At 40.6% G+C, this 15442-nt stretch overlaps 2 long non-coding RNA genes across 2 annotated transcripts in view; both read left to right on the forward strand.

Annotated features, from left to right (window-relative positions):
- Positions 1-15442, forward strand: part of LOC145420224 (uncharacterized) — a 306663-nt gene that overhangs the window by 73918 nt on the left and 217303 nt on the right. The window lies entirely within an intron of this gene.
- The window catches only part of LOC145419943 (uncharacterized), a 34397-nt gene continuing 25223 nt past the window's right edge, over positions 6269-15442 (forward strand). The window contains exons 1-2 of the long non-coding RNA XR_013901199.1: positions 6269-6406; positions 8011-8138. This is a non-coding gene — a long non-coding RNA (uncharacterized LOC145419943). The remainder of the gene's footprint in view (positions 6407-8010; positions 8139-15442) is intronic.

Genomic DNA, 15442 nt, shown 5'->3' on the forward strand with positions numbered 1-15442 from the left:
AAAGAGTTAAGTCTTTTTCTGAAGCATCCTCTCACTGGCTCATTGCACTCTCATTTCTACAGAGATCTCAGCATTCCCTTGGTTATCAGTGTATTTAAAAAGAAAGCCTAATTAGACAAAAAGGCCTTTTTTCTCATTCCCTAATTAGGTCCTTAACATAATTAGCAGGTGATGTTAATAACCCTCTTTTAAAACCTATTAAAAGCCTGTTTGGGAGCAAGTGGTGGACAGGAGTCGGCCTGTGGGGCAGTCAGGCGGCCCATCTGAGGGCCCCAGTGAGGACAGTCTAGCATGCCGGGAGTACGGTTCATCAGGGTTGGAGTGCCACTGCATTAAGACTTTTCCACCTTGGAGACTGTGTTAATAAAGAGCAATGTAGCTCCTTGGCCATTGTGCAAAATTACCTCACAAGCACGCACAAGCACCAGGTTGGACAGGGCTATGGATTGTCAAATTACTGGGTCAACATCATGTTCAATCTATCTGTTGATCCAAATCAGTTTAAACTGGTCTTAAACAAGTGACTTTATTCCAACCAGTGTTTTAAATTTGTCCATGCAATACCTAAACTAATAGTATAAGCATCGTATGTGCACCATCAAATGGCATCGAACTGATTAAGAATGATCAAATCACTCCTGGTGGCTGCTTGTCGGGGCCTGGAGCCTGGGGCTCGCTCGGGCCACTTCGGAGGTGGGGTGCCCCCGGCCTCTCGGCCCGGGGCTCGTTCACTCTAGCACAGCTGGCCGCCGGCGGAGCTCACGGGCACGTTACTGCAACCCCCCCTGGCTTCTGCTCCGCGGCTGCTGGGTGACCCCAAATCTGGGACTCTCCTCAGCTCTTTCTGGGACAGTGGCGCGGCTGCCCCTCTGTTGGTCTTCCTTGGTCTCTTGTGTTCTGGGGGCCTCTGGATGTCTGGAGTTTTGATCTCCTCCATACCTGCTTCATGCCCTGGTGGACGGGGCTGTGCCCCCCCCCCCCCCCCCACACACACCCTCTAGCAGATCATTACATGAAGGAACCTTTTAAATACAAGCGCGCTCATGCTCACAGGTGTGCACACGGGTGCTCACACACACAAACTACACCCTTTTTGGCTCCTACCTCAAAGCACACTGTGCGCTGTCGATCTTACGTGCTGCACAATAATGTTTAATATTTAGTATTTACTGTTATATTCCCATAGATCATCGTGATGTTGTTTATTATATTGCTCTTTTTTTTTCTTCTGTTTTTTTTCTCTTTTTTCTTTCTCAACAGCTGATCAAGGTGATTGATATTTGTATTTTTTGTCTGCTTATTTTGTTGGTTTTTGTTTTTTGCCCCTGTCCCTCCTCCCCACTGTTTTTCTTTCCCTCTTTCTTTCTCCCTTTTCTTTTCCCCAGTCAAGTCTGTACCGTATTTAGCAAGTGAAAATAAAATAACATAAACAATAAAAGGTGAATCAAATAGACCATTACGGCAAGGCTGGGATGGTCAATTTGGTAAAGTAAATCAGTTGGGCATCTTTCTTTGCCTTTAGACAACAATTCTTATGGCAAAAGAGCCAAACGGGACAGGCAAAAAAAAAAAAAAGAATGATCAAATTCGTTAGTGTTTTTTCATTTTAGTACCTGCAGATTATGTTCTTCCACCTGATTTCTAGTAGATGGAGTGGGAAGATGTTATCAGTCAAAAGGAGCATAATAAACAGACTACCTGCTCCAAACAGCACATGTTTAACACAGAAAGACTGGCACTGTGGTGGAGGACATAACAGAGCAGTGTCAACAGGTGGATACAAACACCATTTCAAATAAAAACTACTCTGCCCACTGGATATCTGAGGTGCTCTGTGCAATTTCTTTTTTCCCTTAAATGACAAAGTATTAGCAGACTCTTGTCTGAGTTGTGTAACCTTTGCATCCTAGATTAAGCCTGCGGTAAGCCTCATAAATGACATAAACTACAAATGAAAACTTGAACAAGTTTGTTGTAATATTTATTTATTTAGTGTAAAATATTTAATATGACTGTATGACTGTAATGTTGTTTGCCCACTATCATGACTGCATAATACCCATGTCCATCATTTTGGTGGTCTGACAGCAGAGGCCCTTCAAAAGCTTCCCAATTCACATATTTCATACACTCACTATATAAATGACCATTGTCTCTATTTGCAAACCTGAGGACACAAAGACATGTTGCATTGTATGTGCATGTAAGCTGGGCATCACAAACCACCAGGGGGCATTGTGTATTCAATAATGCACACAGAAAGAATACCATTGAAGCAAAAATAGGGTGCATTGTCACTAACTGGCCCCCAGTGAAATATTGTTGACAGGGCTCAGAGAAGTGGTGTGGGTTCCAGTGAGCAGTCTGTGCACTCTGCTGAGGAGGAGGAAGATGAGGAAGAGGCAGTCGCCGACCAGAAGAGCCCAGTCCTCGTCTTTAATTAAGTATCTGAAACATCAATTTAAATGTAAATATCGGTGGTGCAGCGGCACTCATGCGTAAATAAGAGGGTTGGCCCAATCACGTTCTTTCTCTCTCCCAAGTCCCTTGTTTACTTATACTGACATCTGCTCACAGCTGCTCGGCCCGAGGCTGCTGCCCCCAACTACCCCTTGCTTGCACACATGAAGACACACACACACGCCAAGAGAGACAGAGATAATGTCATATATGCAAACGCAACTCACTTTAACTGTTTTCATTTTTGTAACTTGACGTTGGTGACAGTAGAATCATTCATCAGGATTCATCAGGTTTCTGGTTTCTGGACTTGATTGCTTACAGCACGTGTTTTGTTTTGCTGCTTGGATACAGTTTTGCAAATTGTCAATAATTATGTTGAACTAAGACATTTAGGCGCGTTATGTGAACGGTGTTACTTATGGTGATAAACTGGGTCACAGCCCAAGACACTCCAAAGTAGTGATGCAGACACACTGAATATTTCAGCCACTGTGTTGGCATGAGAAAAATGAAATACAGAGGCACATGCCTATATCCTGTGACTATATAATTTATAATACCACTAATTCTGCATTTCATAGAAATATAAAAATCAAATGAGAATTCCAACAAAGTGATTGCTTTATAGTTGCAGTTTCATAGTAACATGATTCAAGTTTATTATTTATTTATAAATGTATGAACTAAGAATAAAGTAAAAGTGTGTTTTTCATTTTTTTAAATGGGTGTTTCTGGCTTTTCTGACTGTATTTACAATTTTTGACAGTTTAAATTAAAAAATAATAATTTGGAGCAAACTGCATGCGAACCTCCAAATACTCCAGATATCTTAATGAGAGAGGTGTACCTGAAAAGCTTTGATGTGAAAGGAGCTGCCTATACCTAAGTGTCAATGTTAGGAGCAGCGGGGAATAGGGCTCTGTGAATGTGTTCACTCAAATGTATGTGTGTTTATGCGCCCACATGTATGATACTGTGTGCACCTAAATGGGAATCCCTCCCATCCCACTGCTTTTACCGAAAGAGCGCGCAGAAGCCTGTCCAGTGTGGTCATAGAAGATGATGTTGGTCCGCATCACCTCGATAACCTTGAACAGGAGCTGATTAACCAGCTCATATTCACTCATTTAATGGTAAGGAAGTGAGCGGGGCACGAAGGGGCTGCAGTTTGTTACAGTGTGCCCAGTATCACAATATTAGAGAATACAAATGACACCGTGCCTTAATTCCTCAGGAAGGTCTTTTCTCTGGGCCTGGATTTAGCTGGTGTTCAGTCTGCAACTGGCAGTTTGCTGATGGGCTGTTAACCACAGCTAAAGGAATTAGGATTGACATGTTCATTCTGCAGAACAATGTAGCTTTTAAGTGGCATCGTCTCCTTATGGCTCTGAGTGTATGGGAATGTGCTAATCGCTTAGACAGCACTAATCTGAAGTGAGAGATTTCAACAGGTCGGCACATTTCCATATGATTTTTAGATGTTAAAGCCATTAAAGGCTGACCTTCAGAGCTGGGGTAAATGTTGACTTAGAAGCATGGCTGGCAGAATATATATACTAACTATTCAGAAATTACTGTTCTTTTTGAATACATTATCTAAAAGCCCCTCACATTTTGAGGTGTTAAAACATTAGTATTGTCAGTGTGCACCAGTAATCCCAGTTGGCTGCTGCTGACTCTGAGAAGCAGACATCTTTTAGCTGCATTTCAGGATTTTGTTTTGTGAAATTCACTAAACAGTAATCACAGTGAAGTTGTGTATGCCTGTTAATAATGTTAACTGGTAGCTTGTTGCATGTCAATATAATTAGGGTGGGGGAGGAAGTCTCCCTTGATGCATCCATCAGCGTGAGAGTGTGTGAGTTAAAGTTAGAGAAAAGCGTTTAGGTAGAGTTAAAAGTACTGTATGAAAAATCTTTGTGATTGGGGGATTGATTTGTAGCAGAAAGCGGTATGAGTGCTCAAATTAAGTAGAAAGGTGCTACATAAGTAAAGGTCTGATGAGGAAAACACAAAGAGAATATGTCAGTCTCATGACGATATCCCTTTAGTCTCAAGTTCTCAAACATTTTAAGCAATGTATATATATATTTTATCTGTCCTTCAATCACCTTTAAAGCTGTGGATAAACAGGGCCCCTGGCATTCAGGGGAGACTGCAATCTAATAGAAGTCTCCCATAAATTTCAATTTAAGATTCTTTGATTGTGACGCCTCTCTCTTACAGTGTGTCTTGGGCATGAGTCTCACTGCAGCACACAAATACAACCTTCATTTCCTGCTCCGAACATTTTAATTCTAATGACTCTCAGATTTGTATCCATGAGTCAGCAGGATACTCTATTTTCCTAATATATATGGTGTGATCAGAAAGGTGGAGGTACAGGACCAAAAGAATCATTGTTCATTTTAATTTGATCAAAGACGTTCAAGAGAATCCTCCTGTGCATTTCCAGACAGCTTCCATTACAGCTGCTATTTTTAGATTGCTCTCTATAAGCATCCTTACAACCAGTTAATAGTTCACAAGTGAGGAACGAGACCAGGAGCATTTTTGTGACATTCACAGAGTTGTGGACCATGAATCTGTCCACCAGGGTGAGACTATCAGCACGGTCGTTTACTGTGACACTGTGAAGCCTCTCAGGGAGTACCTTCAGTAGAAACAACCACAGCTGTATTGGGTGCCAGTGTGCAAGTATGTGCTAGCACAAATACACTAAAAATGAACAGTTTTTTTTTAATTTGACCACACAGTAAGGTCTTCACTTGCTTCTGAAACTGAAGGGTCACAGTTTTGACACATTGGAGGAGATGCAGAGGTAAATCACAATGGCAAATATATGAGGATATAAGACGCTGTCAATTTCAACATCTAAAAATATACCCATACTGCAATGGGTACACAGGATCTTTCATGGAAAATCAACCAAATTCAAAACAGGTATGCCCATGACTTTTCATTTTGACTTTTCACCTTCCCAGTCTTACACACTTTTAATAACATCTTGTATGTGAAATTAATTTAAATATTTTCACTTCATGCTTTCCATTCACAGTTTGGGGGCTTTAGCAGGTTAGGCCCTGTTAGGTCAAAAACAAGTGTGACATAATTAATCAACTGATTGTCACTATCAGTGGTAAGCTGATGTGACATGTAACTATTCAAAGTTGTATGGTGCCCTTAATATTAGTCAAAGATAACCCAGGTAAATACAAATTGTAGTTGATGATTTAGTTTATTGAGGATAAAAACTGAATAAGCTGAACTTTTATATCTAGTGTAAAAATAAGAGAGCTTTTCATGAAACAATACCATAGTAAGAGTAAAACATGGTGGTGATAGTCTTATGGTGTGGAGCTGCTTTGCTGCTTCAGCACCAGAATGAATTGCTGTAATTGATAGAACCACTCTGCTCTCTACCAGAAAATCCTTAAGGTGAATGTCTGACCATCAGTTTTGGGCCTCTTTTGCACTTGGGTTATGTAGCAGGACAACGAGCAGTAAAGTCCACCTCTGAAAATTGCTTGGTAATATGAAAAAAAAGGTGATCTGCAACAGTCAAGTGTGACAAACATTTTTTTTAGGAATGTCGAGATGAGACGTTTGTGAGTGATGTTTATGTTTAACACTATAGGAAACAAACCTTTCAGACATCTCCCATCCTATATGTCCCCTTTAAAGCTAATAGCATGCAGAGAATAGAGGCAAATGCTATCAGAGGCTCTGATTCTATAACAAGCATGTCACACATTGTGAAACTCATTGTTCAAATGCCACGCCCCCAAGTCAAAGCCATGAAAGCCTTGGCCTGAAGCACTTCCAGTCAGTGAGAGTGGGGATTTGTGGCAGGGAACAGGCCAACTGGTGAGTCTGTCCCAGCACTGGCTCCACTGGCAGCCAACAGCAGCAGCTCGTGCTTTGGAGGACCACCCTTGCCATGGTGAGTAATTCCCCTGTCATTGCTCCACACACCCACAGCTCAGTGCTGGCTGGCATGGTTCCCTGTGCCCATTCTTAGTCAACAGGATTAAGCTTGCTTAGTGTGAGCTCTCCAGGATCACCTATACTCCATATTGTACACTCACAATGCTGGCTTACCAATTTGGCTACAACAGGCTGTTTTTTTGCCTCCTTCCACCCCTCCTCTTCTTCTTTGAATTGGAAAGATATGAATGTGGTTTCCTCGCACAGAGAGGAGAGGATTGAGAGGTGACTGAGGCCAGTTGTATCCAGGAATAAGTGGGGAATCTGAGTTAATTTGCCATGCTATTTATAAATTGGGATTCATTTGAATAGACTAAAAGCATTGGTTGGTTGTGGGGTCAGATTTACACTGATGCCTCACAGCAGGACTGGAAAGGCCCAATAAGAAGCCTACAAGCTAGCAAACACTATGCAGTAAGCAAATCGGTGTTAACATTGCTCATTTTGTATCACAAAATGTTTTCATTAGCAACAAAATGAGGTTTTATTTGTTTTGTGTGACTGATTAAATGCCACGCTGTTTTTCATTATTGTGTCAGTGGTGTACAAAACAAATTTTACAAACAGGCACATTTTGTTTAGTGGCATTTGTTTTTCATTCATGCATTTTGCTAATAAGAAATAAGGTTGAGAAATTTAGGAGCAAGGTGACGAGAACTACAAAATGGGAAATCGGACTGACTTAGGAAAAAGTAGCAAAAAGTATTACACACTTTACAGTAAAGCCCAAAGTTAGCTTAATAAAAAATTTAAATAAATAAAGAGGAAGTTGCCTCAGGTGGAGACAACAGGGACCAGAGACTCACCAGCATTATACTCTATATAATTTGCATTTTACTTCTGGTACATTTTATACACAAACGTTTGGATTTTAAGCTTAAGCTTAAAATTTGTGTTTATGGTGGATAATGACTTGTTGTGTCAGTCATATGCTATTCCATGACACTAGCCTTATTAAAATGTAATCTATTTACAATGAATAAAACATTAATAATTACAAAATATATAATATTTGAATTTGAATCAAATAAATTACATTTGTGTATCTGTTCAATGATGTATGATTCATATTTAAAGTACAATATCTTATGATGAATTTTTCACAGAGACAATTACATAGCTAACTGTCACTCTCCCAACCTGTATAAAAAGGTTGGTCAAGAACCTGTTACTAAGTACTGTGCTAACATATGAAAATAGTGGGAGCTAGTGAAATTACTTTCAGTAACTACTGGAATATGATTTATCAAAGGCAATTCTGAAGCATAATAATAACTATGACATGAAAAAATGTCAATTATGCAGTTATGCATAATATTTTTTCTATGATATTATGAAGCAATGTTAATCTATATATTTCAACATATTAATTTTCAGAGGTTTACTTGGAAGGTTGTTGCACCTAAATTACCACAGGTGTATAAAATCAAGCACCTAGCCATTCAATCTGTCTTTGCAAATATTTGTGAAAGAACAGGTCATTCTAAAGGTCATTGCTCACTTTATTTGAGCATATATATTGCGGAACATCCCTCACAGATATTCTACAATAATTTGTAGGTGGTGCCATTTATGAAGCATTTAAGAATCACAACAACTCCACAATGAAGTTGCAGACCATATAAAGTAAGAGACCAGGCCCCTGGGTGCTGAGGAACAGAGTGTATTAAAGTCAGCAACTTCTGTAGGTGAGTACTTGTATCCATATATAGTGGGATTTTTTATTGTAAGTATACACCTGAGGTGTCTTGAAGTTAAGGCTGTGATTTTTTTGAGAAAAAAGTTTCTAAGAGGGTATAAATAGTATAACATAGCATAAAACAGGAATTTGAAGGACATCCACTATTAAATGCAACTTTATGAGCATTTTAATTTGCTTAACGCACATTTGGTGCAACTTTAAAAATTATGATCTCGTTGATTTTGAAGATTTTTTTTACAGTAAATGTTTTTAATCCCAAAAATGGAAAATGAGAAAGAAAAAAAAATTAAACCACTACAAAAATTTAATTCTGTGTCAACCAGATGTATTCTTACTGATAATTCAAAATCCATTAATCTACAAGCCACATTAAACCAGACATTGCGTTTTATTCTGTACACTATCTGTCACATACAAATTAATCTAACAAGCTGTCTTAAGACTGTGATAGGAAGCCCGATTTCACCCATGCATTCAGAGGAATATCATGCAAACGCCACAGAGCAAGGTCTCAGCTAACAAGGAGATTAGAACCAGCAATGTTATTGCTGTGATGCAACAATACTAGATGCTGCTTCATTATGCCTGGTACTAAAAAATGACACAAGAGGAAAGAAATAGTTGGCTTTTGCTTTCAAGTACAAGAAACAAGTACAGTTTCTGAATATAAATATCTACCCTTAGAAATGTGGTATGACTGAGCCAGACAACAGACTGAGCCACCAGTCTCTTTGGTGTTCCACTACAAACATAATATGTGCCAGTCATTCTGCTAAATTTCCTTTTCTATAAATGTGTTCAAATAACAAAGCAGTACTTTAGCCTTAGCTTGACCTTCCAATCTAGTGATTTTCTCTTAGTGAATCCAGGGAACGTTCACCTGACTCTGTATTTTGATATTAAATTATACTTCAGTGCCATTTGTGTCACATTATGAAATGCTAGCTGTATATAATGTCATTTGGTCTGAGGCATTATGCTCCAGAAAATTAATGTGGCTTCCTCTAGTATCTCTGTCCTTTTCTTCAGGGTTGTATTTCATTAGAAACCAAATGCTACCTGCAGCACTTGTTTGACAACGGTAATATTTAATGAATTGTACTTAAATGCAGGTCTAAGAGTATATTTCTTGGTAATGAATAGGTGTGATTACATACAGCATGTGGAACTCAAAGAGACATTCGGAAGCATTAACCTATTTGTGTGTATGTTTTTTTGGATACTCACAAATAAATGGGAATACAGAGAATTCTCAAGACTGACCTTTGAGCTTTGAATTGCAATAATGCTGCACAAAAGTCTGTTTTTGAAAGCATGGGTAAAAGTACAACTAATTATTTCAGTGCTATTTAGATATCTTGCTCAAATGCATGAGAACATGCCAGAATCTATGCATATATAGTGTTTATATAACATGGGGGTGAATATGTCTGTCAGTTCCCAATAAGGATGAGCAAATATGTGCTCTGTGCACAAGAATATGATGTGTGTTAGTATTCCATGCCAGCAACCATATGCTCCTGTATTTGTCTATGTGCACATGTGCCTGCTGCTCGGTGCACTACAGTATGTTAGTCTTTGCTCATGAATCTGTAGGAGGATAATAGCCATCACATGGTCTCAAGTTAATTTTCCATGTAAATAGGACACTGCTGTTTAATCACGAAAAAAAAAAACAGACAGGGAAATGGAGCATGTCTGCCATGGTCATATTTAATAAACTGGTAAAAACTAGTATTAGAAATCTAGTGCAGTACTTTTCCTTAATTCTTCCACCTCCTGCTACTTCTTTTCTTGGCTGCTCCCTTTAGGAGACACCACACCAAATCATCTGCCTCCATCTCATCCTGTCCCTAGCATCCTCTTCTGTCACACCAGCCCTCTTGTGAGGCCTTCCTCTTTTCCTCCTGCCTGGCAGCTCCATATTTGACAACATTTGTCTACAATTCCTTCTCTGCACATGTCCAAACCATCTCAACCTCGCTTCTCCTCAACTGAGCTATCCCTCTGATGTAGTCATTTCTAATCTTGTCCATCCTTGTCACGCCTAGGGATGCCATTATGGCACCGGTTCTGACATAAATGGTAGTAACCAGACTGAAAAGCAGCGATGAGATGTCCTACACTTTGGATTCTAGCCAATCATTTTACGTTTCCAAGGATAGTAGGCAGGCCCAGGTACGTACGTTCTTTTAGAGCAGAGCGACAGATTGAAAATGCCCAAAGTGAAGCGGTCAAAGTCTGGCTGTACTTCACAGCAAACTCAGCAGCCTGCAACAAGTGCTTTAAGGTGATACTGTGCAAAGGAGGTAACACCTCAAATCTGATGAAACACCTGGCGACGCATAGCGTTTTTTTAAAAGCCGAGAAATGCACTGTATTTGATAGCTTGCTGCAAGACCTCACACCGAGTACATCAAATGGGGGTGTGGTGCCTGTTATTGGACCCGGAGTTATTAACATCCCCCAAGAACCCGAAGAGGAGAGTCCTGGCCCCTAGCCCTGCCAGCGTAGCAGAAATGATGACAGATGATGATGGCAGCAGCAGCCGTTCTTCTTCAAGCGGGGGAGTAGCGTTGGTGTAAGCAGTACGTGGCGAGGGCATGCGATGGCCAGTGAGCGGAGAGTAGCTTAATGTTGTTCGTGTTTAATTTACGTTGAGTAGGCTAAGCACGTTATTAAATAAATGCATGTAAGGTAAACTAGCAAACACCGTCGTAGTTACATGCGGCTGTCTTCTTGTTTGATGGCAGATACTCCCTTCACCCTGGCCAAAAAGGCAAAAAATGACCAAAGAAAAAGTGGAAAACAGTTAAACATGAGAGGTTTTTGGACAAAGTTTGTGTTTTTTCCATTTTTTAAGCACTGCTTCCAGCCAAGAGTGAATCCATATATGCCGTATAGCTGCAGAAAAGGCTAACATTGTTATCTTTTTACAAAAAACAGCTAAACATGAGAGGTTTTTGGACAGAGGTTGTGTTTTGCATTCTTTAAGCACCTATTCGAGCACCGATTCGAGCACCGTTTAAGCACCGGCACCGTTTCAAAAAGTACCGGTTTGGCACCAGTATCGGATGAAACCTAAACGATACCCATCCCTAGTTACGCCCAGTGAAAATCGTAAAGTCTTCGACTCTGCCACCTCCAGCTCCACCTCCTATCTTTCCACCAATAGCACTGTGTCCAAACCACACATTATAGAAGGTCTCACTACCAACTTGTAAGCCTTTCCTTCCACTGTTACTTCTACCCTTCTGTCACAAATTACCCCTGACACTCTTCTAGAACCATTCCACGCTGCCTGCACTCTCTTCTTGACTTCACTTGTGGATGATTGACCCCGGGTGTTTAAACTCGTTTAAACTCAAGTCGTTGCTTTTCAACCTGTCACTCTCTCGTTCGCACATCTTGCTTACACTGACTTTTCAGCCTCTACTTTCCATTGCATACCTCCACCTCTTCAGATGCTCTTCCACCTGCTTCCTACTATAACTATAGATCATAAAGTCAACTGTAGATGTCACGGGGTGGAAATGGACAAGTTAACTAGGTTTTTATCTCATATGAGTTGCTGTGTTTTATTATTGTTAATACTTTAATATTGTATAGTTTTATTCTTGTTTTATTGCATGCTTTTATTGTATTTATTGTTGACTTGTCCTGGAGAGACTCCACCCCTCCGTTTTATTTTATCTTGCCCTCTATCTCATTTTTTTTTTCGCTTCACGCTGCACGTCAGCCTTGTGTTCGCACTGAGCAGAGACGGGAGGCGCAAGCACAGGGATCTGCTTGCGCCCCTCCCGGGCGAGGCGGTGGTTGCACTCACAACAGCAGTAGCACACGAAAAGAGCAGGGGAGAGAGAGAGAGAGAGAGAAAGAGAGTTCTGACAAACCATCCTACTTTGGCAAAACGTCCTACCGTAAGTAGTTTATGCACATTTCTGCTGTCACAGAGTAATTCCAGCAAATTTAAGTAGGTTTGACGGTTTGCCATTTAACTTTGCCCATCAGAGTATACTTGTAGCTCATATTCATAAAGCCAGGATGGTTTGCCACTTCATTTTACCCGTCAAAGTATGTTTCTAGCTCATATTCACAAAGGTAGGATGATTTTCCACTGAATTTTAGCTGTTAAGGTATGCTTGTAGGTCACATTCACAAAGGTAGGACGGTTCGCCACTTAATTTCGTGTTGTGCGCATGCGCAGAAACAACGGGTAGGATGTTTTGTCAGGTAGGATGGAGCACCGGGAGCAACAACAAGAGACAACATAGTCACATTAGAAATGTATGGTAAAGAAAATGAGTGACATCAAGAGAGTGTTGAGAGTGCGAGCAACACATTGCGAGCAAGCGCAAATGCAAAAACTCTTGGATATTCCAGGCATCAATAGTAGAAAATCATTAATGGCCGTCAGAATCAATGCAGGTTTAAGATTTCACTTTTTAAGCTTGGAGACTAAGCCCATCTTTTATAAACTATGTGTGTTGGGAAGTAAGCTAGCTAGCAAACATTAATATAAATATAATGTGATCACATATTTTGAGATATGTATTGAGATTCTGTGGATTTGGTTCATTTAAGTCTTCTTCTTTTTTTGCAGTTTTGCCCATGTAGTCCAGCACTCTGGATTTTATGTCAAATAAAAAAAAAAGGATTTTTCCCTTCTAGAGGTTTCAATTCATGAATGGAATCTGAATTCTGACTGTGGCATTTTATATAAACAAGAAGAAAATATACATTCAGGCACAGCTCTTTTGAGCAATATAAATCTACTCTATTAAATTAATACCATGGCAGAGGTTTTTTTTGTTTTTTTTAACAAACTTAACACACTGGAGGACTTGAAAAAGCTGGTTTTCAATTCAATTCAATTCAATTCAATTAACACCAAATCACAACAACAGTTGCTTCACGGTGCTTTATATTATAAGGTAAAGACCCTACAACTACAGCCATTCGGCTTCATGGTACTGGTGTGAAAGCAAAGGTAAATAATAATAAAGGATTGGATTTATATAGCGCTTTTCAAGTTACCCAAAGCGCTTTACAATGCCACTATTCATTCACTCTCACATTCAAACACTGGTGGAGGTAAGCTACGGTTGTAGCCACAGTTGCCCTGGGGTAGACTGACAGAAGCAAGGCTGCCATATCACACCATCGGCCCCTCTGGCCAACACCAGTAGGCAGTAGGGTAAAGTGTCTTGCCCAAGGACACAACGACCAGGACAGAGAGCCCGGGGATCGAACCGGCAACCTTCTGGTTACAGATACGCTTCCCAACCCCCTGAGCCACGGTCGCCCCAAATGACTTCACCTTCCTTGTAGCACTGGAGTCAAGAGAGGGGAGTGGCACAGACAGAGTGAGGCAAATAGCTTTCCTTCAGCTCAGATCCAGTCAAAGGAAATGCTCAAATATGCTGATTCCCAGCATCTGACTGAACGGACAGCAATAGGAAGGACTGGCAGTGAGTCAGCTGCGTGCCATCGACACCAAGGTGCAGGAAGCTAAAAGTGGTTTATGTGTACGTTTCCTCTGTCATGCCCCTGCTCACCACTGACCCTTTTCCGTCCTTCACGCCAGGGTCAGGAGCACCTCAATAATTGGTACGACAGTGGTGGCTTAAAACCACCAAATCATAAAAAAGCCACAGAGAGCTTCAGTGAATTACGAGGAAATATGGCCTTCCTTTACAGCGGGGGCCGTAAATGAAGCCATAAAATTATGAGCAGTTTTTATGATGGCCCATTGAAGTAGGATGCTTGTATATTGATGGTTCACAGGCTGTATCCCTCTTTCCCCATGCGGTGGAAGAGCTGACAAAGGGGCCCCTGTGTAACTATTTTTCATGCATTTAATATATTAATTATCCGGTAAATGTTCCCCAGGCAGTGCTTGGGATAGCACAGAATGACAGCTTTTCGATGAAGCTCCTGCGTTGGCCCATCAGGCCGCAGTGTATTACGTGGGAAAGGTCATTGCGGGGTTAATGTAACTTTTTATTTGCTGATTTTTCATATCCAGGGAGGGAGGGAAGCAAGGAAAGGAAGCAAGGCCAGTTTAAAAAAAAAAGAAAGAAAGAAGGAAAAGTGGAAAAGCAAGACAGAGAGATGGGGAGGGACAGAAGCAGAAGGGTGGTGTGTGTTGGGAATGTTGAAGATAACGGCCGGGGTTTTATTATTGTGTTTGGGTTCAGAGCTTTTTTTTTCTGTCTTACTCTCATATAACAGGGTTCCCTTCTTTCTCTCCCCACAGCACACATACACACGGACACAGTAGCTTCTGGCTTCACTATATGCGAGAAGCTGATAGGTGAGCTGACAGCAGAAAAGGCATTACTTGGGTGTGACTCACTAATAGTCTGCAGTCATTCATATCCCACCTTCACATCCCATCCCAAATCAATTCTTGATCAATTTCATGCCAGAGAAAGAAATAATTTCTCCAAAATACAGAACATATTCAGTTTGATCATTTGTGCTTTTCCAGTTGTAATTAAACTGCTGGGCGGAATAACTGAAAAGATTATTGCGCTGCTTTCTCCCGCTGCTTTACACCAACTATTTCTTTCTTTCACAAACTTAGATCGTGATGCAGGCAGTATCGCTTTTAAACACGCTTGTGAGGAAGAAAAAAATTGCATTTTTTTTTTAATCACCGTATACACCTTCAGTAATTCGGGTGCTCTGAAGTGTTGTCAAGAAACAATTGAGTGGAGAGTTGGTTGAAGTGATCAGTTGTGTGTAGTCCCTAGGTGGGTCTCTCATTTGCTGGTGCATTCCACCAGCTGATTGAGTTAATTTCGTTGCCCCCACATCCTGCTTATTGGATGTAAACATTAATATGCCTGAAAATGACTGAGTCGATGCTTACTGCAATGTTCCAAGTAACACTAAATTGATCAGCTATTGAAAGAAAAAAAAGGCTGCTGTAAATTTGATTCCACTCAGAGATAGTGGGGAGGGGGTTCCGATGGAAATGTGCTCCCTCTAAACCATTTCTTCTTCACTTATTTCCAATCACTGCTTTTCACTTGTTTATTTGATTTGATTCCTTAAACTTATTCTGGATTTAATCATATTGTGTTTCGAGTTCAAAAAGTTTCTGTTCACTTCCAAGCATGTTTTTGGTTGTTTGTTTGCTTTCTAAGTTCTCCTCCTTTTATAGCCGCTTCATTCCCTTTTCCGTTCCCCAGCCCTTGTGAATGCCTCTCACTTCTCAAAGTTGAAAAGCTACTTGTGGCAAAACACACAGTGAGGATGGTGACGTGTTCTGAGATGGTCTTT

The sequence above is a fragment of the Astatotilapia calliptera genome, chromosome 14, assembly GCF_964374335.1.
Source record: "Astatotilapia calliptera chromosome 14, fAstCal68.1, whole genome shotgun sequence".
Lineage (NCBI taxonomy): Eukaryota > Metazoa > Chordata > Actinopteri > Cichliformes > Cichlidae > Astatotilapia > Astatotilapia calliptera.